This window comes from Anabrus simplex, chromosome 12, assembly GCF_040414725.1.
Source record: "Anabrus simplex isolate iqAnaSimp1 chromosome 12, ASM4041472v1, whole genome shotgun sequence".
In the NCBI taxonomy this organism is placed as follows: Eukaryota; Metazoa; Arthropoda; class Insecta; order Orthoptera; family Tettigoniidae; genus Anabrus; species Anabrus simplex.
The window spans coordinates 48,006,212-48,033,598 of NC_090276.1; the positions used below are offsets into that span (position 1 = coordinate 48,006,212).

At 40.4% G+C, this 27,387-nt stretch overlaps 1 protein-coding gene across 3 annotated transcripts in view; it reads right to left on the reverse strand.

Annotated features, from left to right (window-relative positions):
• The window catches only part of msi (musashi), a 612,165-nt gene that overhangs the window by 86,452 nt on the left and 498,326 nt on the right, over positions 1 to 27,387 (reverse strand). For all 3 annotated transcript variants that reach the window (XM_067156300.2, XM_067156298.2, XM_067156299.2), the window contains one exon: positions 24,535 to 24,621. The gene's annotated coding sequence lies outside the window, so the exon portion shown is untranslated. The remainder of the gene's footprint in view (positions 1 to 24,534; positions 24,622 to 27,387) is intronic.

The following is a 27,387-nucleotide window of genomic DNA, read 5'->3' on the forward strand; positions in this document are numbered from 1 at the left end:
GAGATTCTAGAATGATTAATGACCACGGCGCAAGTTTTACTGATTTTAACATGGCGCAACTTTTACTCGTCGCAAGTTTTACGACACCGCTGATACAGGGAATCCAAAATAGGAAAATTTACTCTATGGTGACCTTGAGTAGGAATACAGCACCAGAAAAATGATGCTGATTAAACTGGATCGCGTGTGCAATAGTGAATGATCATAGACAATGCAGAAATGTGCCTGGGTATTCAGCTTGCCAATCTGCCTTCCGATGTGGTAAATAATCACAGTTACTATGTGCAGGTCAGTTAGGTGGCTGCGTGTCAATTTTGACGTTCTGTGTTCCTCTAGCAAATGGCAGAGTAAAACTGATCTCTGCTGGGCGATGTATCGCTGAACATTTTAATTTTGTCCCGTAAACACTAAAAGCTAAACACGGCATCAAACGACATGGAAGGTCGAAGAGACTTTTTCCATGTGGCGGGCACTTACCTAAATCGTGGTTGCATGCTGTGGATTATTTATCCATTGGTGTATTTCTTTAATATAACGGAGGAAAATCTATTTAATTATATCATCCGGAATTATTGTACGAATTACTACTACTAATTATTATTATTATTATATAAAATAAAATTTAATAAATATCATAGGTGAAGAAGGACCTGGAAGAAAAGGGGATACAAGGAACGAAAATCAGCATCAGCAAGAGGGATGCTTACAAGACGAGGATTAAAGACCAGAAACAGATGAAGATGAATTCGAATTAACGTAGTCCACGGTTGGCCAAACGAAAAATAATAAACATATTATTTTCTACGTCCCACTAACTACTTTTACGGCTTTCGGAGATACCGAGGTGGTGGAATTTAGTCCCGCAGGAGTTCTTTTACTTGCCAGTAAATCTACCGACACAAAGCTGACGTATTTTGAGCACCTTCAAATACCACCGAAATGAGCCAGGATCGAACCTGCTAAGCTGAGGTCAGAAGGCCGACGCCTCAACCGTCTCAACCATGTGTGAGTGATTAATTGAAAAAAAAAAAAAAAAATGAAATGGCGTAAGGCTTTCAGTGCCGGGACTGTCCGAAGACAAGTTCGGTTCACCAGATGCAGGTCTTTTGATTCGACTCCCGTAGGCGACCTGCGCGCCGTGTTGATGAAAAGATGGAGACGACACACATACCCAGCCCCCATGCCAGAGAATTAACCAATTATGGTTAAAATTCCCGACCCTGCCGGGAATCGAACTTGGGACCCCTGTGACCAAAGGCCAGCACGCTAACCATATAGCCATGGAGCCGGACTATAAACTGAAACAATATGCACATTGAAATAAGTTCACATTGTGGATCAGGGGCATATTCCACAAAAGTATGGTCTTGTACATTACAAGTAAGTTCTCTAGTAACTAGTACAAATACCAGATTTTCTGTTCCACAAAAGAATTTTCTACAGTTGTACTTTACTACTCCATACTTACAAATTACCAGTGAATTTTTATGGGTGTGTTCCACGAAAGTACTAGTACTTGTAACTTACTAGTGATTTGGGAAGTATTCTCTACCAGTGAAAGGACATTAATACGTAAATGTACTAGTGCTATTTAAATATGCTTATTTCAGATATATTTTGATAAATATGTGGTCTAGCAGTAGTGATAGTGATGAAAATGAAAACTACCGTCTGTACAGGGAAAGAATAAACTTACAGTTTAACACTGTATTTCAATACAATGAACGTTTTAGGTTAAGCACAATACAAGTGGAAGAACTTTGGATAGATATTGGGCATAAGTTAAAGCATCCTACGAACAGAAATAAATATCTCTTTGCTAAACAACAGTTACTAAAAAAATCTTCGGTCTGTAGGTCAATACATTCTGTGTTAGCTGCTATAAATGATGTAAAATTTCCTCAAATTTTCCGTTGGCCTGAAAATACCGAACAAACATGTTCCAAGGAGGACATTCTTGGAATCATTAATGAGCAGAATCTCTCTTACATACGCCTAACTTTTCCCCTCAAAAGCTCATGCTCAAAAGCTCCATGAGCTTTTCCTAAGTCAAATATTTCCATCCAACCATTTATTTTGTCTTGTTTTTTCAGAATCTCGCTGAATGCACCGAAACGAATATCTTTCTTTTTTTCTATTTCCTTCAAAATGAGTAACTTCGTTTTTCTTGACATCATTTTAACAATTCGTGCAGAGTTTGCAATTTCGTAACAATTAAGTTTGGCGGCCGAATATCGTTATTAGCGGCAAGGCAACAGATTCCTAATGACAGACCAAGGTATGTCAGACTATCGTGGAACATATGCGAGGATCACGGAAGAACAGGATGGGTGATAATAATGGAGTAATTTCGTATTATCAAAGAAATAAACTGAAAAATAACATCATAGCATTAAGAAATTCACAGGAATATTATTTCTTTGAATCTTTGCTGCGTAAGTTACCTTAAAATACGATATTACGATAAATGCGGCAAGCATAACCTAATTCAACTAATGGAATACGAAGATAAACAGCTGAGTCATGCTATGACGTAGTGTGTTTATTGATATGTCGTCACTTGTAAAACTTGTAACAATTCACTGGTAATATACAAGAGACTTTCAATCTTTTGTGGAACATACAATACAAGAACCCACACTACTAACTTGTAATGTACAAGACCATACTTTTGTGGAATAGGCCCCAGAGCTCTCAAATACATTTATATGATTTGACAATGTACTTCAACCGTTTTACTCACAGGCTATAGCATGTCCTTTTTTTTACGAATACTGGATCGTAATATTACTTCACAATCTGTGATAAGAGTACCAAGAGACTTCTACACACATTTAAACTTCGGGAAAAAAGTTTATTTTTCAAGAACAGTTAAAAATCTTTCATACAAATACTAAACTTGTTTCATGTTCTCTACATAGTGTCGGTAATTATCTCGGGGAGTATGAAGTGTGCGAATTCACGGCAGAATATAAAGCATGAGGTCTCCTTTCTTTTTCTGTAATTCAATTTTGTTTTCTGTATCTAAACAGATAGTCACGTTTTACTGCTCTATTCCATGCGTACATAGTTAGTCCTGTTCTCCAACAATACCGAGTTGTATAAGATTATCACCTTGTCTCAAGCGAACAAATTGTTCTGCGTTTTATCGCCCGGGTTGTCATCTCTTCAAGAGGCAAACTAGATTCTCACTTTATGGGAATTTCTTAGAACAATTTCTTTGGAATGTTAACGGCCATTTCCTTATAATTGCGAAAGTAAATAATTATGACTCTTTACAAACAGGGTTCAACAAGATTCAAGCACGGAGTGGCAGGTGTAATATTTCGAAAGTGCAGTATTTCATATAGAATTTAGTAATGAAAGTAACGTAGTACATTCAAATAATTAAAATTCCGCTAAGGAAGCCAGATAACATTATTCATTGCCTCTACGTGACAGGCTTCCCGGACTTCTCTGAAGGACAGGCTTCTCTGTAACTTCATACACCTGACACGTGAAGAAAAGCCAACGTGAAACTTTTGTTCCAACAAAAATAGCTCCTTGGAAACAACGCACACTTCAAAAAATAGTGTACTTTTCAGTAACTGCCAAGTAAAAACGGGGCGACAAAGCCAGGGTGTAAGCTTCACCAAGAGGAAAAAGTCCTCAGTTCTAATGACAGAGTTGAATGAATGAAAGTATAGAAAAAGAAAGATCTTCACTGGGGTAATCACATTAATGGGGTTATAAATAAAAGTTACAGACTATATGGTTTTGAGGGGTAATTACGGCTTGGAGTAAGGATGTAAAGGTCTGACCCCTTGGCAGAATGGTCAGCGCTGAGGCCTTCCATTCAGAGGAACACAGACTTCGTAATAATTCTCTACTAACATTTCGTAGCCCACTTTGTGACCATTAAGGAGTTGAGCCTATTCGGTCTGACCCTGTGGTTAACCGCTTCGAGCACCGTTGGTCGAAAAAATTGTCACCATAAGAATGCTGGGCAGCAGAGAAGAAGTGTTGGTATACACTAGATTGCTTGTCAAAAGCCCGGATTCAATTTCGAACTTCTCCGCAGTTGATGGTGATTCTTCCATCGGATGGGGCGTAAAGCGTTGAGCAGACCCCTTGGTGTTATTCGACAGAAGTACGCAAAGTGCCAGCACGAGGGTTCGCCCTGTCCCTTCCTACTATCACATCACGTCATTCATTTATTAATCTCATTAACTCCTCTGATGAGGACGACGTCAAGAAGGGCATCCGGTCGTAAGGATTCATCTCGCTTCATGTCCGACCCCGTAGAGAAACGGAGAAGGGTTGAACAAACAACAAACAAAACTATTTCGTTATTCGACCGTGTTTAGAGATGCAGATAGAACGAACTGGCTCTCAGCCTTGAACACACAAGATTATGACTGATCATAGCAACATTTTAAAGAAGGGACGACCAAGCGTAGCATTCAGAAATTACACCGGTATCCCGTGACTGCACCCAAAAGCCAAACTAGCGGAGTCCCTTCCGAATATCCAAGTATTTAATAGTCTGCAGATACAATCCTAGAGAAACGCCATATCCACGTCTGAGAGGCACGCTGCCCTAAGGTTCACCCAGCCTAGACCAACACTGAGTACCAGTTTAAAGACTCCCCACACACGAACGCGATATTCAGCTCCAGACAATACCCTATTGCACTGCTGTAAATGAAAGCCCGAACACACGACTGACGATGCAGATGTCCCAAGCTCCTCTTGTATCGTTGCCCACTATTATTAGCGCATGGTAACGTACACAAAACAATACAAAGATTAAATATAAATGAACAGTAAGCACAAACCATTATATACATAATTATAAGATATACACATAACATTGAAAACAATCATGCAAGCAAAAGGGTTCAAAGATTTAGATCTAAATTCTCTAGCCATTGTATGGCCTCAGCAGAAGCCACCACAAAGTCCTGGCTAGATCCAGCGAATGCCCTTCCAATGCATTCGGTGACGATATGGTCGATAGTCTGTTTAACTGCACCACAGTCACAGGCTGGGGAAGATCTCATACCCCATTTAAACATCACTGAACCACATCTCCCGTGGTTAGTACGGACTCTGTTGAGGGCTACCCATGTCTTGCGGGGCAAATCAAAGCCACCTGGAAGATTCTTATAATTGAACAATGCCCGCCATTGAGTCGGAGCTACGCTGTTCCACTCTTGTTGCCAATCTGCTTTTGGATTGAAATCCCTCCTAGCAAGTTCCTGTGCCCACTGATACAACACAAAACGAGAACTACGGACTACGTCGTAGCAGGGGGGAGAGGTGATACTCCCACGTGCCGCGTCCCAGGTGGCGGAAGGGGGTCCCAACCGGCTTGCAGGCGGACATGAGCGAAATAAAATAGCTCTCGCGGACCGAACACACAACCCCTGTGGGTGGGGGACGTAGACGAAGAATACACTCACCATATCCCCTGCCTGTCGTAAGAGGCGACCAAGTGATGCTGAATTTTGAACCATGAGATCACCTAGGATTAGTACCATCACGCCACGAACACAATGAATCTACTTTTCTTAGTACAACTATGTTAGGAATACCATGCGTCTGTGGGTGGATCACTATAGGTTTACAGTACCCGTGTATAGTACCCGCCACTATGACGGAGGATCCCCTTTGTCCAGGTTTGGTTGGAACACATCAAGGAGATAAAAAAAAAAAAAAAAAAAAGGGTAACCTCGCTGTGGTGTTTCAGCATCTGGTTGTGGACATCATGGGCCTGCGTTTCAAGGAACACCACGAGTCTGGGCGTTGCCTGTGATTAGTACCCACTATATGAACACCAGCGGATAGTAAGAGGTCCTTGTGATTAGTAACACTATGTGAGGAACACCATGAGTTTCCGTGTTGCCTATGAGTGGCGCCATTATGTGAGAAACACCATAGGTCTGCGTTACCTGTGCGTAGTAGATTACCTGTGAGCGAGCATTACCACAATGTGAGGAACACCGTGAGTCAATGTCACTTGTGATTAGTGCCGCTACATTAGAAATACCACGGTTCTACTTTACTAGCGATAAATACCCTGATTAAGGGCCGTTGACCTGTATTTTGGACCCCTTTAGATAAGCATAATCCATTTAGGATTGTGCTTTGGCAGCAGCCCCTTGGTCATTCTATACTATTGTTCAAGTTAGTTTCTGGGAAGGTGGGGCACTGCGGGTCGGATCCACTGATTGTTCATAATCATTGTTCATCGTCTTTTTGAAATAGTCAGTGGACTGATTATGGAATTATTTTTAACTTTTAATGTTGCGAGTTCGATCTGCTAATTATTTTACATTCATATTTATCCATTCTTCAACATCATCATAATCGTCATAAAGTTTAGCATTCTGGTCAGGGGATGAATTTTTGAAATTTTAAATTGCCATTACATTTCGTCTAATTTCGTAACACTACGGGCCGATGACCTAGATGTTAGGCCCCATTAAACAACAAGCATCATCATACGAGAACTACGGACATGGCGATGTTCACGTATTGAGGTTACTGGTTCACCCCCATTTCGTCAGCTCCAGTTCAACTAATAAAACGTAACGATCTCAATGGCTTTTTATACCACCAAGTGAAGCCTGAAAGCAGAATCAATGACCATGCAGCCACCACAAGACCGCAAGCTCTATGAAGCGCTAAAATGTTCTTAACGGGCCATCACACTCAGCTGACACTCGTGGCCCGATTCTCTTCCCAAACCCCGTATTCCTTAAAATGGAAAATAAACCTGCAATGTATCGATTAAATGTTATCAGGTCTAGGAACGGTCGGTTTATTATGACTGTTAAAGCGAACGCTACTAATCACAGATCGTAAGGAAATGGATAGAGCATACGCTTAACATAAATCGATACTGCACACACCACAATCACAAGCTTACAACGAAAAATGTCCAACTCGTTGGTTGAATGGTCAGCGTACTGGTCTTCGGTTCAGAGGGTCCCGTGTTCGATTCCTGGCCGTGTCGGAGATTTTAACCTTCACTGGTTAATTCCAATGGCCGGAGAACTGGGTGTTTATGTTGTCCCCTACATCCCTGCAACTCTCACACCACACACAACACTATCCTCCACACAATAACATGCAGTTACCTAGACATGGCAGATGCCGCCCACCCTCATTGGAAGGTCTGCCTTACACGAGCTGCACTCAGCTAGAAATAGCCGCACGAAATTATTCAACGGTGTATGAAATCAAATACTGTATTTGAGTGGTTCTCAAACTGTGGTATGCCCGAGACTTTTAGTAAGATACGCAAACAGCCTTCAGGAAAAAACAAAAAAAAAAAAAAACCCTGAAAAATGGAAATAAATCAGAAGAAAGCCACGCCATGCAGACACACCCATCTCATTGAAATTGATGGTTCTTAATGTCTGAATTCCAAAATTAAGATCGAAAAATGTTAATCCTAATGTATCAATTTCATCTTAAGGCTAAAGTATGGTGTTTTGTGAAACTTTCACACAAACAGGGTATCCTGTGTTACTTTATTAACATTGTATTATACTTTGATACAAACACAAACTTTTACATTTCTTGCGATGTACTATAAACATGCATTTAATTTCACATTCTCGTCTTATTTACGATGGGTATTTAAAATAATAGTTTTGTTTTTCAAATTTTCTATACGTTGCACTGACACAGGTGGGTCTTATGGCGACGATGGGATAGGAAAGGCATAGGAGCGGGAAGGAAGCGACCGTGTCCTTCATTAAGGCACAGCCCCAGCATTTACCTGGTGTGAAAATGGGAAACCACGGACAATTATTCTCAGGGCTGCCGACAATGAGGCTCGAACCCACTAACTCCCGGTTGCAAGCTCAGCGCTGCGCGCCCCTAACCGCACGGCCAACCCGCCCGGTAAAGGAATAGTTTATAAACCATTAAATATGCCTCAATAATTAGCCAGGTACTCATATTTTTTAAATCTATCATTTAAGAACTTTTTCATGGGGGTACATTGAACTTAAGCCATGAATGAGGGGTACAATCTCTCGGTAGTTTGAGAACCTCTGCGTATTTGAATTACGACAGTTGAGGAATTGAAATGGAGTTATTCTACTGAATATTACACCACTTCAACCTTTTTTACTTTTATAAAATTCCACTCTGTGTAAGTTTTAAGTTGGATGAAGGGTGGCAATTGGTGCTGCATGGCTAAAAATAACAAAAATGATCTTAGTGAAAAGAGCCTAGTTCTGACTTCTAGATTTAGGGCATAAACTACAGAATCTAGGTCCGTATAGTCTCTTCCGGTATATCTTCGGTACTGGGCCTAGGTTTGCTATAACGGCTTTTGATTATACCAGTAGTTCAAATCGGAATTCACTTCTGCAGTGTCCGGGAGTGATACTTAAGATAGGCTTTCGCAATTAATGAGTCCTATTTCAGTTTTTTTTTTTTGACTTTGAATAATTTACGTACGTACTTGACGCAAACTACTGAAAACACTTCATGAATGGCCAGTTTCATTTTTTACGACGTAAATAAAGCCAATGTTTATTGTCTGTATTGTTGGATCTTCTATATAGCTGATTAGCGGAAGGTCATATCTTTCCTCCCTTTCCTTTTCTCGGAAAGCACATATCGTCCTTGATTACGGCGTTAAATTCCGTCCACAAAGCTCTGCGCAAACGAAAGTCTTTCCGTGAGCGTTTACGCCCCCGATACACGAATGACTTCATATTCGCCGCTCAAATAGCCTCTTCACCCGACGCTGTGCACTTCGCACAGAGAACGGCCTATCTTCTAGGCCTTCACAAGACACCAATTATTATCCAAATCCAAACCTATCTTAAGCCTTCAAAGAACGTAATGCCCTAAACAAGAACCGAATGTCTTTCCATCTCACAATCTGAAGGATAGAAACCGAATCACTAACAACCTGTATTACCCAACCGACCAAATCACCGCACAATCATATCTGCGAACACCAGAAGAAAGAACACAAATAGTTTTGCTATTTTCTATTATCTGCGGAAGAATATTGTTAAACCTACGAAAATACGTGCTGAAAAGTACGAAAACTACTGCATCATTAGTTTACCTCTTCACAGAAAGCCACGAATTGTTGGCAAGAAGAAGCACACAAACAAACTAATGAAGTTACTTGGTTATAACATCTCTTCTATTAAGAAACACAGGAGTGTCAATAATGCTATCCGGGAAGAGTTCTGTAAGGAGCCAGACCCTCTAAAGCCACCGACCTCCACTGGAATTGAACCGGATATCTGAAACAGAGCGAACTGAAGAGTCGCCGACAATGAGGTCGGACTAATGTTCTAATGTTAGGAGATTTGACTAAGAGTTCTTAAAATATCTCAAAACTCCTTTACAGTAATTTTTCTAGCTTGGGATGTGTTGCAAGGATAACCATTGAACATTAAAAGCTCAATTATACTACAATAAAATGATAAAACCACATAAAGTACCTCTGAAATAAGCTTGGCGGTGGAAAAGTCTAGAAAATCGTGGACTTTCATTTTATTCTGAAGACCTCGGTCAAATGGGAATCAGCGGTATATGAAAAATTACTGGAGACAAACATGATTGGTCCGACGATACTTCGATTTCTAAGGCTATTATTTTCTTGAAAATCTTCTGCAGATATTCTGTAAAAAAATCTGCATTACTCGTCAAGTTTTAAACTTGGTAATATTCTGCTTCGTGATTGACCAGTAGTACTTTCATGTTATGAGGCAGGAGAAACTGAAATGAAATGAACGTCTGAATGACCAAGATAATATGACGCCTCGTCAATCACAATGTGTGGTTACCCAGCATTCATACAGTGGCGATATGGCTCAAGATGTTTTACAGTATTTTAAACTGTAAGTTAAACTTATGACAGAGTCCGCTTCTGTGGTGTTAGTGGTTTGTGTGATTAACTGCCACCCGAGGCCCGAGTTCGATTCCCGGCTCTGCCATCCTGGAAGTGGTTTTCCACTTCTCCTCCAGGCAAATGCCGGGATGGTACCTAGCTTAAGGCTACGGCCGCTTTCTTTCCTATCCCTTCCAATTCCCCCGTAAGGCCCCTGTTCAGCATAGCAGGCGAGGCCGCGGTCATCCTCCCCAGTTGTATCCCCCGACCCAAAGTCTGAAGCTCCAGGACACTGCCCTTGAGGCGGTAGAGGTGGGATCTCTCGCTGAGTCCGAGGGAAAAACCGACCCTGGAGGGTAAACAGATAAAGAAGTTATGACGGAAAGCAGGCTACGGATTGTTAGCGAGGTCAAGAGGCACCATACCGGTGATGATCGAGTTTCGGAAGAGGCATGTCCTCAATGAAAGCTATGCACCTAGCCACGATTGTCGAGGCGGTTGTGCGGGGGTTCCTACTTCTTTTAAGGAACCATTTATATTCCAAGACATAAAAATTGTACAATAATGTGTCTTACGGCAAACCCCTTGAGGATCAGTTTCCTAAATAAAGGATTATACTGTACATATATGCCAACATGTGACGAATGTTTAAAAACAGACTTCGAGAACCCCCGTTCCACAGGTCAAGTAATTTTAGAACCGGACCTAGAGGGAAATCCCGTTTAAATGGGAGGAAGAATTTAGAAATAATGCACCAGTCCTGGCGAGTCAGACTTTTCGCATTAACGATAAGCACAACAAAAAGTACTTTGCAGCGATCTTGAGATATCTTTACGAATCATATGATTCTGGTTAAGAAAATAGCGATTTCATTTTTTTGGGAATTACAGCGAATTAAATCGATCAGACCAGTACCAAGCAAAATGTAATTATTTTGCGATTTGTGCGAAACTGCAACGAAATTCATGAAAAACAACGAACTTGAAATTATAATCCAATTTTACGTGTGCGAAGATAAACGGAAGACAGAAGTATATCTCAACTCGACAGAAATACCTGCTCGTTATCATTTTCTAGGGTGAAAGGGTAACTTATTACGGTATGCAATCTTTATTAGGGGTATAATGTAGTCCTAATCAATTCCTAATAAAGAATAATGAATGAATATCAATACTGTTCCCATTTATGTAGCCGGACTGAGTGGCTCAGACGATTGAGGCGCTGGCCTCCTGGCTCAGTCCGGTGGTATTTGAAAGTGCTAAATAGGTCAGCCTCGTTTCGGTAGATTTACTGGCACATAAAATAACTCCTGCGGGACAAAATTCCGGCACCTTGACGTCTCCAAAAATCAGCAAAAAAGTAGTTAGTGAGACGTAAAAAACAATAACATTATTATTTATACATATATCTATTTTCCATATACATAATTCACAAATCACGCGAATGTAAGTTTCTGTGAATAATTTTGGAAAATCATTAAAGCGAAATTCAAGCGATGGGGAAGACCTGTTTTGCGAAATAACGCAAAAAAGATTCCTTCTCGAGAAATCTTACATAAATTAAAGCAAAAAAATCATACCTCAAGACACCGACTACACAAAAAGCGAGGAAATCTGACTCTGATGAGGGTTTCTCAAGTATATATATATATATCTTTCGTGCCAGGACTAAAGAGTAAGTCAAAAGTAGCTGCATCTCAGGACATAAGCCTGAAGTTTTAAAGAGAGAGACAGTACTAATTTTAGAAGATTTGAAATGAAGGACGCTACATTATTTAAAAAAATTAAAATATGTTAATAGTTTCTTCTGCTAACTATTCAAAATTAAATTTGTCTTGTACCACGAGGACCCAATATAACACGACATACTCCCTGGCACGAAAGAAATATTAGATCAACCACTATGAAGGAGATTCTCACGACGAGTTGGAAATTTCTTTTCAAGACACGTCACATTTGTAACTTATGGAGTGGCAGGTGTTTAACAGTCGCTCTATGCATAACCCTAGACCTTGTGCTCAGGACAAACAAGACATTATGTACAATATATCATTATATCAGAGGTTTCTTGGGAAACCCAAGTTATAAATAAGCAATTCACAGGTGTAATCCAACACAATCATCTGTACTAGTAGGTCAAAATCAACGTGATAGAGAACAATTACGAAACACACTTACCCCCTCCTAAGGAATACTAATGTTACACATGCTCACTATACAATACATGACATCAGTCACCCGAAAGTGAAACAATACGTGGTTACGAAAAAGCCAGATTAGAGCGAGGAATAGCAACACACCATCGAACAACTGTTCTCAACCATACTGTGTACAAGAACTTAGATGAAGACTTGGAGCTCTGAACCATGCGGCCATGCTAGGTAACACTTATGTACTGTATGCAATACTTAACTGCCCAAGGGTGCAGAATTCCTGATCTAACATACCCTCCGAGGGATCCAACTACGGACTAATACAAGATAATATTGCTTCAAAAAATTCATCTAAGTTTTCCTCTTTACTGTCAAACGGAATTTATTTTTTCTGAGGTAAAGAGTGCACGTGCAAATGAAAGGTGAAAACAAATTCTTTCATATTTAGTATATTATGGTAAAATGAAATTTCACGTTCCTGTGATTTTCTTTTAAAGATATCGATACATTTTAATCGGGTTATGAAGTAGAAATGCCTTTGCTGGCGAGATGTAGTGTTTACAGTGCACTATGTCTTCTGGTATGGGCTATATCAAATTTGTTACTTTCATTGACCTGTCACAGTCTCATCCTTGGCTTTGACGATATGAAAGTGACTGAGGTATGAGTGATGCTAGTAATACCATTCCTTATGCAGCCAGTCCCTGTTATGAATGGTGTGAAAATATCGCTCATAGGGTCAGTTGGTGCATACATTTCAGTGGGCTTGGCAGACTGATATGTAAGAGCAACTGCTGGCTCGGTGAGGAAAGCAACGGGAAACTACCTCACTCCTCGTTTCCCTAGTACGCCTCTTCAGTGACGCCTAGGCTGTTTATGACAGCTGTTGGCGAAGCTGCAGAGGATCAAACCAGCCTTCGGGCTGATTACCCAACATACATACATGAAGTAGAATGCACTCCCGCGTGTTCAGAGTTGGACATCCAGAGGGATTTGGCCCAAGACATGCCGACTTGCTGTATAAACGAAATGAACTACTCTTCCCTTATTGTGATTGTTGTACTGAGAAACAGAAAATAAATCGCACAGTGTAGGAGTGTCCAGCGAGGACTTCACCACAGAAGACTAGAGGATTTCATCCAACCAATACATGAGGCAGTGGTATATACAGAGTTTGGTCATTAAGAGAAATTTTTGTACAGATTTATATTATCTGCATATTGATGTTTTACACCATAGGTTAATAATATAACTTCTTCGGTTTTCGAGATACATGCACGAAATTTTGCACGACTATTCTTCCAAGTGCTTTCTAGAATCCGAACCTCAATCATTAGCCCATCTTCTACAGACATTACCGGTACTTTAAAATGTTATAAATCTTGGAAGTATTTTAAAAATGATGGTTTAATGCAAGTTTTATAATGAGAGTTTTGAAAATCTAGCAATCAAAAACTTAAAAATAAGGTAATGCATTTTTCTGCAGATTGAAAAGGAAGTTGTACATATAAAGCACACAATTTCATTGTGATAGGGCTTGTAGAACTGGAGAAACAACGAATGGGCTAATTTTCAATGGTGGATGGTATGTGTCTCCCCTGAAACCGGTTGTCAAGCTGAACTACAGCTCGGAGCAGCTGGAATGGCGGGTGGAATTTGTGAGCACTGCGAAGAGAAAGAGGCCTATACTTTCACAGTTGTTACCATGAAACTAACAGGCGCCGAAATAACAGTGAAGGAAGAACGATTTATAGGCTTACAGTCAGCAGTTCTCAATGTCATCAAAAATACTTTGGAATTCTACTATTTAACAGACAACACGTAATATCGATATAAATATATTTTTTAACTACAGTATTTAGATGATAAAGGATTGTTCCCGTCTGACAAGGCATTTGCTCATGTTGAAATACACGTGACTTAACTTGAGATGCTATGGGTCATCATTACACTGTGCTTACCGCTCACATTGTTGTTGACAAATTTCAATGCCATTGGAAATTCTCCGTTAGAGTACATTTTAAAAAATCACGCCGCGAAATATCAATAATAATCTACAGTGCGAGTTGGCCGTGCGGTTAGGGGCGCGCAGCTGTGAGCTTGCATCCGGGAGATAGTGGGTTCGAATCCCACTGTCGGCAGCCCTGAAGATGGTTTTCCACCATTGAAAATTAGCCCATTCGTTGTTTCTCCAGTCCTACAAGCCCTGTCACAATGAAATTGTGTGCTTTATATGTACAACTTCCATTTCAATCTGCAGAAAAAAATCTAGATTTTTATTGGCTTCTTGCGGTAAGGAATTTTCCTGGCGAATGTAAACATTCAGTCCTTTTCAATGGACGATTTTGCTTCAGCTTGCAGTTCTCTCTAACGTACGAACATTGACACGGCACGCAGCTGACGTAAGTTCCTGTGATGTAGCTACATCTCAACGCATGCCTCCCCAAGCTCGTCCTTTGTTCAGTGCTTCAGTTTCTTGAGTATCCATGTACATTACTTCGTATACTATTCTTCGTCCTTGTCTTTACAACACTTTTCGTTTAGGTCATTCTACTTCGATCGGAATGAAAGCCTAGTCAATCACTTCGAGCTTCTCGTTAAAACGTACACAACACATTCGTTCGCTTTCTAAAGGGTACGGGTGTCAAAGCTTGCCCCCCGTAAGGGCAGTGCCAGTGCTAGAAATACCTGTGCACGCGAGTGCAAGTACCTCCACATCAGTCGGCTTGCACTTCCCCATGTTGCTGACTCAGGGCTGTGCACGCCTACCGATAACAGGCTCCAGTTTCCGTCTATATGTAATGGCTGAACCATACTGTCTAGTTACACTGGCTGTGGAACACGGACTGACACAGTTATTTGTTTGTATCTGTGTACTTTTGCATAAAGTTACTTGGGGAGATGCTACTTTCATCGAGGCCTATTTTATTTTTAAAGTTTATAAAAACATGACGTTTTGCTGCAGAGGCGGCTTTCTTCGGCTTCATAATTGGTCATAGGAGAGCTGAGCATGTTAAGTTCCTAAAAACAGCACATGCCTTACATTTAGTAAGTACTTCATACTTTATGGCAACCTTTAAAGTAATTATTTTCCAAGTACGACGCGATTACAAAGCATTGTGTTTCGCGCATTTTATGCAAACCCCGTGTGGAACAAAATTAATTATGTCCTTATATGAAATAATACACAGTATACAAGTATTGTACTATATAATTTCGTGTGACTATTTCTAGCCGAGTGCAGCCCTCGAAAGGTAGACCCTCCGATGAGGGTGAGCGGCATTTGCCACATGTAGGTAACTGCGTGTTATTGTGATGGAGGATAGTGGTTGTGAGTTGCAGGGATGTTGGGGACAGCACAAACACCCAGCCCCCAGGCCAATGGAATTAACCAATGAAGGTTAAAATCCCCGACCCGGCCGGGAATCGAATCCGGGATCCTCTGAACCGAAGGCCAGTACGCTGACCATTCAGCCAACGAGTCCGACTATGTATTGTACTGAGTACCATAGTTACGGAAGTGTAATGTACTGTACACCCCTCCAGGCTTGCGCTATCTGATAACGTCCTGGGCTAGCACTCGTAACAGCTGTTTCTCATGCACGCAGAGTTGTCAGTCGTCTCGTAACTTTGACATGCCTGGGATCGGGAAACCGTATGACGCAATGATAGGATACAGCTCTGCCCATCGCAATCCTAGCTGCTCCGAGCACTAGTTCGGTTAAACCCAGTGTCACAACCTTACGTCTGAGGGCGAAAAGGAAATGTATATTATCACAGCTTGAAAAAAGAACAAAACCTTCTTTCTAGAAAAAGAAAGATGTAAACAACAAAATCAAACGGCTGTTAAAATGTTTTAACAGTGTTCTAATTCGAGAGATTTACAGATTACTGTTTTTAGGCCCCACTAACTACTTTAACGGATTTCGGAGACGCCGAGGTGCCGGAATTGTCCCACGGGAGGTCTTTTAAGTGCCAGCAAATCTACCGACACGAGGCTGACGTATTTGAGCACTTTCAGATACCACCGGACTGAGCCAGAATCGAACCTGCCAAGTTGGGGTCAGAAGGCCGGTGCCTCAACCATCTGAGCCACTCAGCCCGCTGAGATTTACAAACACGGGAACCCTCTCCCTGGCAATATTACAGACAATAGATTAAGGGACCTTAAAACCAACCAAACTGTATGGAGAAAGTGAAAAAAACTTGTGAAATGACCACCAGGATGATTCAAGAGCTCTCAACAGAGATGCCAACTTTCAAGAAAGGTAATTCGTAATGCAGCCGTTAGGGCATGGGGGGGGGGGAGGGGGTCGCAGATTTTTTTTCCCCGTAATCTTACTAACTTACATATCATTTAATTTAAAGCTTGTAGTTCCTGTTTGGTAAACGTACATGCTTTTTCTTTTCATATCATGTGCATCCTCTGCACTAACAGAGCACTTAACAGTTCGGAGTTCATATTAGCACGAAATTCAGTCTTGTTCTTCTTCATCATGCGCATCCGAAACACACTACAAAACACATGTGAATGAGATTTTGAGGAATGGCATTAAACGATGCCATTCTTCCGAGTATACCTCCCTAAATTTTTCAACTATATTTATTACTAGCGTCACTAATCGCGGTAACGTAATCACACGTATTTTCCTGCACAAGAAATCGCTTCATTATTTCACATTTCGTAACACACGATTAGCATATATCCTAGAAGAGCAATATATGTAAATTTGGCAACCAAAATCGCAATAAATACATCTTCAACAGTCACGCACACAGTATTCACAATTAAACGGAGTTTGTCACCACTTTACCGCCAAAACAAAGACAAAAGGACTCTCATACTTGCATGGAAGTCTGATTATGTGACGAACAAAGACAACAACTCCGCAAGATATACCACTTCACAGGGGCCTATATTTCCGGAACTGGAAGCACACTGCGTACACTGCGTTCGGCGCGTGAAAACTCGAAATGTTCTTAAACGAGGGACAGGAAAGGGGTATAAATTATTACTGAGAAATCCGAAAATAATATTCTGAGAATTCAAGCTGCCTTGTGCATTCTTTTGAACACTTCATACACTTAGATTTAAAAATCAACAAAAAATCGTAATTTGTGGTGTGTGATTCGTAAAGGCGTAATTAAGATGGGTAATTCGTAATTATTACTATTAAATCGTAATAGTTGGCATCTCTGTCTCAATTTCAGAGGAATATAAACTACGTCCTATCTAGTGTTTAAAAGTCCCTTGTGCGGTTAAAAGACATCCCAGAATTTTACTCATTAAAGTTTCAATACGTGTGAAAGAACGTCAAATTCAATGCATCATCAACTGGAAACTGACAAGCGCCAGCAGGGAGCTACAATTTCAACACGATCGACAGATGGACGGGATTCAACCTATAATTCCTCAGATTAACTTGGCCACTGCTTGCCAGTCCTACGACACATACGAAAAGAAATAGGCTAACTCCACTCATAAGCGAAATGTAAACATTGCATAATGCAAGAACCTCCACACGGGAGTTATAGTAAGCAACACACAAATATAACGCCGATTGTGTCCACAACTTAATAGATGATAAAATACTAATGAAAATCAATTTCTGAATAAAATCAAAAGCTGTAAGTATTCCACGAACTAGCGTGTTTCAACCACCACTTTGATATATTTTGCTAGCCACATCGCTCCAGTTAGCAAGTTCTTGACACAAGTACACAACGAGAGACTGTAATTCCTAAAAGCAGGAACCGATAAATTTCATTACGTTTACCTCAATCTCATTATAGATTCATACAAACTTCTCACATCAGACATTACAGCAATGCAGACTGATAACGTCCCACTAACTACTTCTACAAATTTCGCAAACACCGAGGTGCCAGTATGTTGTCCCAAAGCAGTTACATTTCGTGCCAGTAAATCTACTGATACAGGGCGGACATACCTGAGCACCTTTAACTCCCATCAGACTGAACCAGGATCGAACGTGCCAATCTGGGATGAAAAATATCGAAGTCGCTCAGCCAGATACGGCTATACACTTTCCGATAAAATGGTCACCCCCCTTCCCCTCCAACAACAACGGGAGCAAGAAGCAAGCAGTGCGCAACCCCTGTACTTTTTTTTTCTTTTCAGTCTTCTGAATGTAGGATTTTCGTCTTCCTGGCATGACGATTAGAGTAACATTAGTTTTTAAACGGAAAGGTCTTTTCCTCACCACTGGTCACACGTGAACGGCCGTGCAAGTTTGCCAGGTGGCTCCATTCTCTCACCTCCGGAAAACTAGCAAGCAACAACTATCAAAGCAACCGCGGCAGTAATTACAGAGTGAATCGTCACAAAGTCTCCATCGTTGCTGTAAGCCCAGAGGCGACAAACGCGAGCGCTTTAGGCGACACAGACCGAGGGCAATAACCAATCTTTACGAAGAAATTAACCAAATAAAAACACACCACTATATTACTGTCTCTCGTTAGTCTACAGACAAGCACGGCAGTGTGATAAGATTCACTAGTCTACCCTAAGCAACAAGCTTCCGGTAGTCTCAAAATTCCCGTGGAATTACATTTTTTAGTTCTACTGAGCATGAGTTATCCCACAGTCTAAATTTTGGAAGAATAAAACTGCCACAAATCTCCACTACTTATCCTGTTTCAGAAAAACTAACGCTACATTTCGTAAAACGTATTGTACGTAAGTCCGGTTTGAAATCTCTCAATCTCTTCGACCAGTAGTGAGAAAAAACTAGTAACTGGCTGTTTCAGTATCTCAGTCGGAACTGAAAGTATGCTGAGCAAGAACCAGCCCAATAATTACTGTTGCTTAATACTACATCAAGCACCAAGTTTTCGTTGTGGAGTTTCGAGAAAACGTCACCTGCACAAGTTCCCTGACATACTAACTGTAGTTGAGGGTATCTATTTTCTAAACTTAATCTACTGAATGTTTTCATCGGTTAATAGCGGTCGTTTTGCAGTCTATTTAGCACAATCCTGTAAAAATTGTATCGCATATCACCGGGCGAGTTGGCCGTGAGCGTAGAGGCGCGAGGCTGTGAGCTTGCATCCGGGAGATAGTAGGTTCGAATCCCACTATCGGCAGCCCTGAAGATGGTTTTCCGTGGTTTCCCATTTTCACACCAGGCAAATGCTGGGGCTGTACCTTAATTAAGGCCACGGCCGCTTCCTTCCAACTCCTACGACTTTCCTATCCCATCGTCGCCATAAGACCTATCTGTGTCGGTGCGACGTAAAGCCCCTAGCAAAAAAAAAGTATCGCATATCGGCACTCTCATACGGAGCAAGTGCTCATGAAATTCCACTCTGCAGAGGTGCATTAGTCGCCGTCATAAATTCATGTACTGGAAACTACCATCTGGTAGAGTGAGTAAATTATAACATCAAAATTGACGCACAAGCAGCCTAGATGGCGTCAGATTGAAACTATCTGCACTTGTAGCTGAGGCCATGCGATTATAATAATTTTACTATAATTTGTCAAATAATTTATTTTTAGACTATTATTATCATCATCGTAATGAGCATGAATTAAAGTCGTTCACACCAAGTCTTTAAAATGTACATATCCCATAGTGAAACAACTCATGACATCCGGTCGGTAAGACAACAGTCGAAACCCGCATACTTCGTTGCTGGATGTAATATTAAGTGTAAGAGTGTGTCGTGAGCCCAAACTTCGCCACATACAAAGGCATAACATAAATAAATAACTAATGAATGAATGAATGAAATGCATATTGGTCCGTCTCTGTGGTGTAATGGTTAGTGTGATAAGATGCCACCGGAGGCCCGGGTTCGATTCCCGGCTCTGGCACAAAATTTAAAAAGAGGTAAGAGAGCTGGAACGGGGTCCACTCAGTCTCGGGAGGTCAAGTGAGTAGAGGGGTACTAGATTTCCACCTCAGCCATCCTCAAAGTGGTTTTCCGTGATTTCCCACTTCTCCAGGCAAATGCCGCGATGGTATCTAACGTAAGGCCACGGCCACTTCCTCCTCTCTTCCTTTCCTATCCCTTTCGATCGGCCCCCTAACCCCCATGCCCCCCGTCCAGCATAGCACGTGAGGCTGCCTAGACAAGGTACTGGTCCTCCTTCCCACTTGTATCCCAGACCCTACATGACGTCAGATGAAAATTGCCTGCACATGGAGCTGGGGCTATGCAATAATAATATGCTTAAGGACATAGCCATTGGGGCGGTAGAGGTGGAATCCTTCGCTGAGTATCAGGGAAAAACCAACACTGAACAGTAAAAGGATTAGGAAAGAAATGCATATAATCCTCAGGAAATTTGCGGTGCTTACAGATACTAATACTCTTGACTGCAGAGTTTCGACAGAACCTACACTTGCAAAAGAGCCGTGCTACCCTACCTGCGGCTATTTGCAATAAAGGAAATGACACAGAGCAGCAGTTGTCACTTATTCCATCAGTAATGTATAAAAATTTACAAGGACGTGGGTAGACTATTCATTGGCCAGCCGCAAGCAACAAATAATAAATATTTATTCCTCATCCCATTTCATTTCTTTTAACACCCTCATAAAAATTTAACATCTGACCTTATACATTATATTTACTTAATATGTTATACTACCCTTAACCGAGCGGAGTGGTCGCTTGTGGTAACGCGCTACGGCAATGGAGGCGAGTGGGTTCGAACAGCACCGACGGCTGTCCTGAGAATAGTTTTCTGCGGTTTCCAATTTTCAAAATTCCACGCAAATGCCGGGACAGTTCCTATTCATACACCACAGCAGATTCCTTCAACCTTCTCGCCCAATTTCATTCACTACCATTCATTTCATCCTCAACTGAGGTTGGTGACAGGAAGGGCATCCAGTCGCAAAACATGCCATATAATTTCATCTCTTCATCCCTGATCGCGATCAAGAAACGGGAGTAAGGGGTAGACATACGTAAATATATACACACTATCCTTATCTTATCGATGGTAGCGTGGATTCAAAACGAAGTAGTTCGGGCAAAGGGTCATGGTTTTGTCTTATTGTTTAAATTTACAGAGCGCGAGTTGGCTGTGCCGTTAGGGGGCGCGCAGCTGTGAGCTTTCATTCGGGAAATAATGGGTTCGAACCCCATTGTCAGCAGCCCCAAAGATGGTTTCCCATTTTCACACCAGGCAAATGCTGCGGCTGTACCTTACTTGAAGCCAAGACCGCTCTTCCTATCCCATCGTCGCTATACGACCTATCTGTGCCTGTGAGACGTAAAAGAAACTTGTAAAGAAAGAAAATTCATCTTTATTTGAAAGTTGTTAGAAATCCTTTCATCAATCTGTCCACGCCGTGAGCCTAGTAGCAGTACCGTGTCATCCTTAACATTAGTAATCTTTTAACTTTTTTTTTAGTTGACAGTTTTCCGGAAACGTCAACTCTACAATATTAAATGGAGTTCCCTTTCCATAGCATCCATAATTTTGAGCCGGAACTTACCTTTCGCTTGTTGCAAACTGGTAGAATCGTGTACATACTGCCAAAAAAAGACAACCACTATTAACACATACAAATTTTAGCGTGTATAATTTTTCTTTACAACATCAGCCGTGGCGTAAGTGGGGCGGTCCTCTTGTCAGATCACACTCGTGGCAGTTATTCACAATGCCTAGCATGAGGTATGCTTATGAAACGTGGCGCATTCATTCTTCTGATGTTTCTAATTGGACAATATATACACATCTGCGAATGATGAATACCTAATTTGAAAGAAATACTGACCCTAACTATTCATTTGCCTGAAGTCCGATGACATAACATCATGAGAATCAAAAACGTGCTATACAGGCCCGTGATAACAGTTTCAGGACTTAAGTTTACTGAAATGTACGATTTAATTTACACTAGTCTGATATACTTGCTTACTCACACCAATGTTGGTATATCAGTAATAGCATCCTTATAATACAGTATGTAAACCTCTCAGATAAATCGGAAGATCATCTCTAAGCACCCTCCCAATTGCAAAACACAGAAAATGGGAAGTTTCTTTTTTTCTTTCTAACACAGTAATAAGAGGTAGGAGAAAACATACTGAACTACAGGAGAAAGGTTAAACAACCCCGTAAGCAAAGCAGCAACAGATTTGTATCTCTATTGCAAACATGCCTCTGCTTTCGGTAACATGTACAGTATTACACAATAGTGATGTTAATTATTCCTCGCTCTAACAGTTAGTGACATGCAATAAATACACTATGGTTAAGTAAACTCTCCGAAGGGCACATTCCTCCCCAGGACTAAGCTAAACAGAACAAAGATCAGGAAGTAGTAAGACAAGAAATAGGAACAGTAAGTCCACTTAATTATCAAACTAGTAGACTCGCACCGAGTACATATTGCAAAATACATGCTACGTTACGGGTACCAAAAAAAACAGAAATAAAAACTGTAAAAAAATAAACATGGAAAAACCTGACAATTACTCGCACACAACTATCAGCCTTTCCTCTCCAAAGGTACACTGGTCTGCAAAATTCAGGTAACTGAAAATTGTTTTAACTATTCCAACTGATTTATGGATATTTCGATGTGCTGGTTTTAAATGGAACCACAATTTCCCTCTAATAATAATAATGATTTAACGTCTCGACCAATAATATTGATTTAACGTCCCACCAACTAGGCTACTTTTACGATTTGCGAGACATCGAGGTGTCGGAATGTTGGCCCGCAGGAGTCCATTAACGTAGTGGTAAATTACCGACACGGGACTGATTTATTTGTGCACCTTCAAATACCACCGGACTGACCTAGGATCGAACCCGTCAACTTGAACTCAGGAGGCCAGCGCCTGAGCTACTCAGTCTGACTGAGGGATTTTTCACTAAGTTAATGTGAATGTATGGTATACTAAGGTGGAACCATGTGCTACCATAACCGTTTCACGTCTTTTCTTTTTTTTGCTGGAAAATTATTCCTAAAATTAAATTACCGTACCGGTACTACAAACATTCTCCGTAATGAGCTTTCTTCGCTTTACCTCGAAAGCGACTAATATCCCTCTTGTAAGTAGCCCGTAGCTAACAATTCCAAGATGAACGAAAGCGGAAAACCATGCAGTTTTGGATGTAGAGTAACAATGCAGAGAACCAAGTCACAGTTATTGCATTCCTGGGAAAAGAGAAAGAAGAGTTACTAACCGTACGAGAATAAAAGTTCTGGAATAAAAAAGCAGTTGGTAGAATTTTGCAGTAGTTGTTACTGAATTCACCACACCACCATTTACAACAATAATAATGGTAGTTGCTTCACGTCCCACCAATTACTTTCACGGTTTTCGGAAACGCCGAGGTACCGGAATTTTACGTGCCAGAAAATCTACCGACACGAGGCTGATGTATTTGAGCACCTTCAAGTACCACCGGACTTAGCCAGGATCGAACCTGCCAAGTTGGGGTCAGAAGGCCAGCGCCTCAACCGTCTGAGCCGCTCAGCCCGGCATCTACAACAATTAGCATTTTTACTTTTCAGACAAATTTTCCATTAGGCCTGTGTCATCGGTGCTCGAAATGTTTGAACTGCTACTTGGATGATAAAACTCATTGCCTCGAACGCGGAATATTTTTTATCATCATTTAACGTAGGATAACTTATTTTAACAAATGGATCTCGTTAGATAAAATAAAACCTGTTTCTGTCATTCAAAATGGCGACCCTGGCACAGTTACCATAGAAACGAGTCAGGCTTGCAAACATAATGAGAAAGTATTTCAATTAAAATTTTCATACCAGAAAAAATGGTACTGATGCCTGATAACAGATGGGAGCACAAGAAGCACAGAATAACAATATTTCCCTCTTCTCGTTACCCTGTAGATAATGGACTGTAACCAAAAATCAATGAACTGATGAGAACCCAAAACATCTGTAACAATTGAGCAAATTAACTATTTTTTGTTTAATTTAGTTTAATTCCATGAAGTTCGAAGACAGTAATCAGCCCGGTACTAAGTGTTCCATTTCTTGCCTTATAATTTTCCTTTCTTACCGTGCACTGTACTAAATCTAGCAAATACAAGTAAAATTCACTTAACTAGCATTGCTTTCTGACCTGTCTTCTTCCGATTTACTAAAATGAAAGTTATCTATCTATATGTAGTATAAAATGTTTATTATTTATTGTAGTGTATGAAATTAAACTTAAAACGATTTACCATTTACTTTTAATCAAACATGTTCATTGATAATTCTTCCATAACACTGCAAATAAATTCCTTACCTGATTCTCTTAAAAAATGCTTGGCAACAATATGCCTTTGTTACTTAATTCTTTCCTATCAGACTACACTGCATGTATTACTTATCTGAAGTCTTACCATTGAAACGTAAACAACAGTCAGTATCACTTTTGTAACATGCCTTCATCTCTCAAAATGGTGCAATGAGCTAAAGTATGAAAGCATTAAATCGGAAGAATGCGGCCAGAGAACATGGCGATGGAAATTGTACAAAGCAGCATGTGCGTCCGTGAATAAAATGCAACTTACCGAATGGGCAAAATTGTGCTACTCGGGAACAGTTTGGCGGCTGAAGACACTGCTGATTCTTGCACAATTGTAGAGTCTTGAGTCAAACTGTAAATAAAGAAAGCAAGCACTAAGAACCTTACTCTCACATATCACACTAGGCAGCACCGTGTCTCAAGTCTTACTGAAACCGATGGCCGAAACAACAAACATCCCTCTCCTCCACTACTTCCCCTACGCTCCCCTCAACAGACCTCCCCCCACTCTTCAGCGAACCCCTGTAGAAGACATTCGAGAGTTACTCGTACACCTCACACCCCAAAATATATTTGACAGGCTTTAAATTTCGCGGTCGTGAAGTTCATCGGTTCCTTTTTCTAGTAATAAAAACAAAAGTATGGTAATGGCGTCTTCAAAATACTGTAACTTAAGATCTCGTTCTGCTGTGCTGGTAACATTTCTAATTAACAAGTTTGCACGTATGGTTAATATTATAATCTCACTAAATAACGTCCCACCACACTTAGGGTCACACTTATTATGCGTAGGGTGGGTCATGGAAAAGGCAGCACGCACTTCTCTCAACACACACACAAAATGCGTGCGTCTTCTTCCCATACAGCACTTGCTACCAACATATAAAAGAGAAAACTCACACAGCAGAATCGTTGTTGAATGCAACAAAAAACAAACAGTGATGTAATGAAAAAGCATCTATTCAATACACAAAGTTCACTGCACAATGAAACGCGGATGACACTACTAGTGATTCACAGGTGAAGCTTCATCAGAAAACAAAAAGAAATGAAACACTAACACTAGTACGTACTGTACCCTAAATAACTATAAACTAGTATAAAGAAGTAAAATTCCACAAATGCACATCAAAAGTTTAGGTGCAATTATAAATGTGACATGTTTGTGGACAGGGATCCGTTCATTTCCAGAAGCCGTGGTTGATTATTTATTTGTTTATTTATTTACACCGCTACATGAATCATTTCGCACGTGTACTGACAACAGACGAATTAACTAACTTAAACTTAAATAAAACATAACCATAACAAATAAATACCAAGATCAGGTACATACAGTTACACACAAAAGTATTCGTACACTACAAGTACTTATAAGTGAAAGAGATTTAATGTTTGAATTGTGATATTATTTATGAAAATGAAAAGGAATACAGATTGGACATATGAACTAAAATCATTTCTGACCTATATATAGGACAATGGTAAGGAATTATCACAAAATCATAACAATACAGTGCCACAAACGTATTCGTACCCATCACTAAAGCATGCATACAACACGGATGTTCTACAAATTAGTACTTTCTGTTGCATTACACTTTGTAGCCGTTTAGGCATTGATTTTACCAACTTACTTGTTATTGATGGTGAAATAGTCTGCCATTCTTCTTGAAGTTTTTCTAGATCTGTAGCATTTCAAATGCCATGTTTTCGAAGTTGTTTCCCATGGTAAGAACATAAATTTTCCATAGGATTGATATCCAGCAATTTGGGAGGTTTTCCCGTACTTTAGGACAATTATATAATAACCAAGTACGTGCAAGTAATGACTTGTGCTTCGGGTCATTGTCTGGGTAGAATTTGAAACTATTCTGCATGCATATTTTTATAGCACTCTCTTAACTTATTCTTTAGCATGTCTACATACTTGTATTGGTCCATCGGGCCTTCAATGAAGGCTACATTTCCAACACCACTGGAGGACATACAACCCCATACTAGTACTGAACCACCCCCCGTATTTGACAGTGGAACTAAGATTTTTGATATTTAGTTCATCATTTGCATTTGCCTTTCTCCATGCTATCTGCCTACCATCTGTCCCAAAAGTGTTAAATTTACTTTCATCAGTAAATATAAAGTCCTTTCACAAGTCCTCTGTTTTCATGGCATGTTCTAATCTCTTTTTTTGCGATTTATTTTACTGATAAACAGGTTTTTTTCTAGCTACTCCACAATTATAATTGTTCCTCCTTAACACTCGCCTTACAGTTTCTGCACTTACGTTTACACCAATATTGTTCTCACAGCTAGAAGCAATCATGGGAGCACTCATTTTTGGATTGTATTTTAGTTACGATAAATCGGTCACCTCTTGGCGTCAGTAGTCTGGGACGTCCTGATTTTGATTCATCTTGAACCCCGTTTCCTTTCTTGAATTTCTTGATGATTGACTGAACTGTCCAATGAGATTTTCCCGTGATTTCTTTAATCTGTCGGTATGTTTTAGCTTCCTTGAAATAATCAACTATCAGCTGATGTAATTCAACGAATGTGTTTTTTCTTACTTTTACGTGCAATTGTACTGTTTGTAGGAGTAGGCTGTTGCGGTCTCTGTACTACAACGGCTATCTTGAGTGCATTCTCGCCTTCGTTTCCATTCAGGACAAAACCAAACCGATGTTTCAGAGCTATGTACGAATACTTTTGTGGTGCGTATGAATAGCTTTGTGATGTGACATTATTGTTTTAGTTACATTACTTCACGCTTTGCAGGACAAAACTTTTCTGTACACGAGGTACCCAACATGGGATATTGATTGTACATTTCGCATTCATATTTTACCAATATTAAAACATCTGACGGCCATAATACTGTTATTAACATTGGATAATGATTAATATCTCACGTGTACGAATACTTTTGTGAGTAGCTGTATATAAACAATTGTTCAAATAAGAAACTGTGACAATGTTGAAGTTCATAGCCAAATGACGGCTAACCATTTCACATTAACTTATTTTAAAGATGATATTGTATTTCTATTTGATGTCATCGAGCTTCTGTAAGAGGTTTGGTAGACAGATTAGAAAGAATCGTTAGATCACAGCGTGC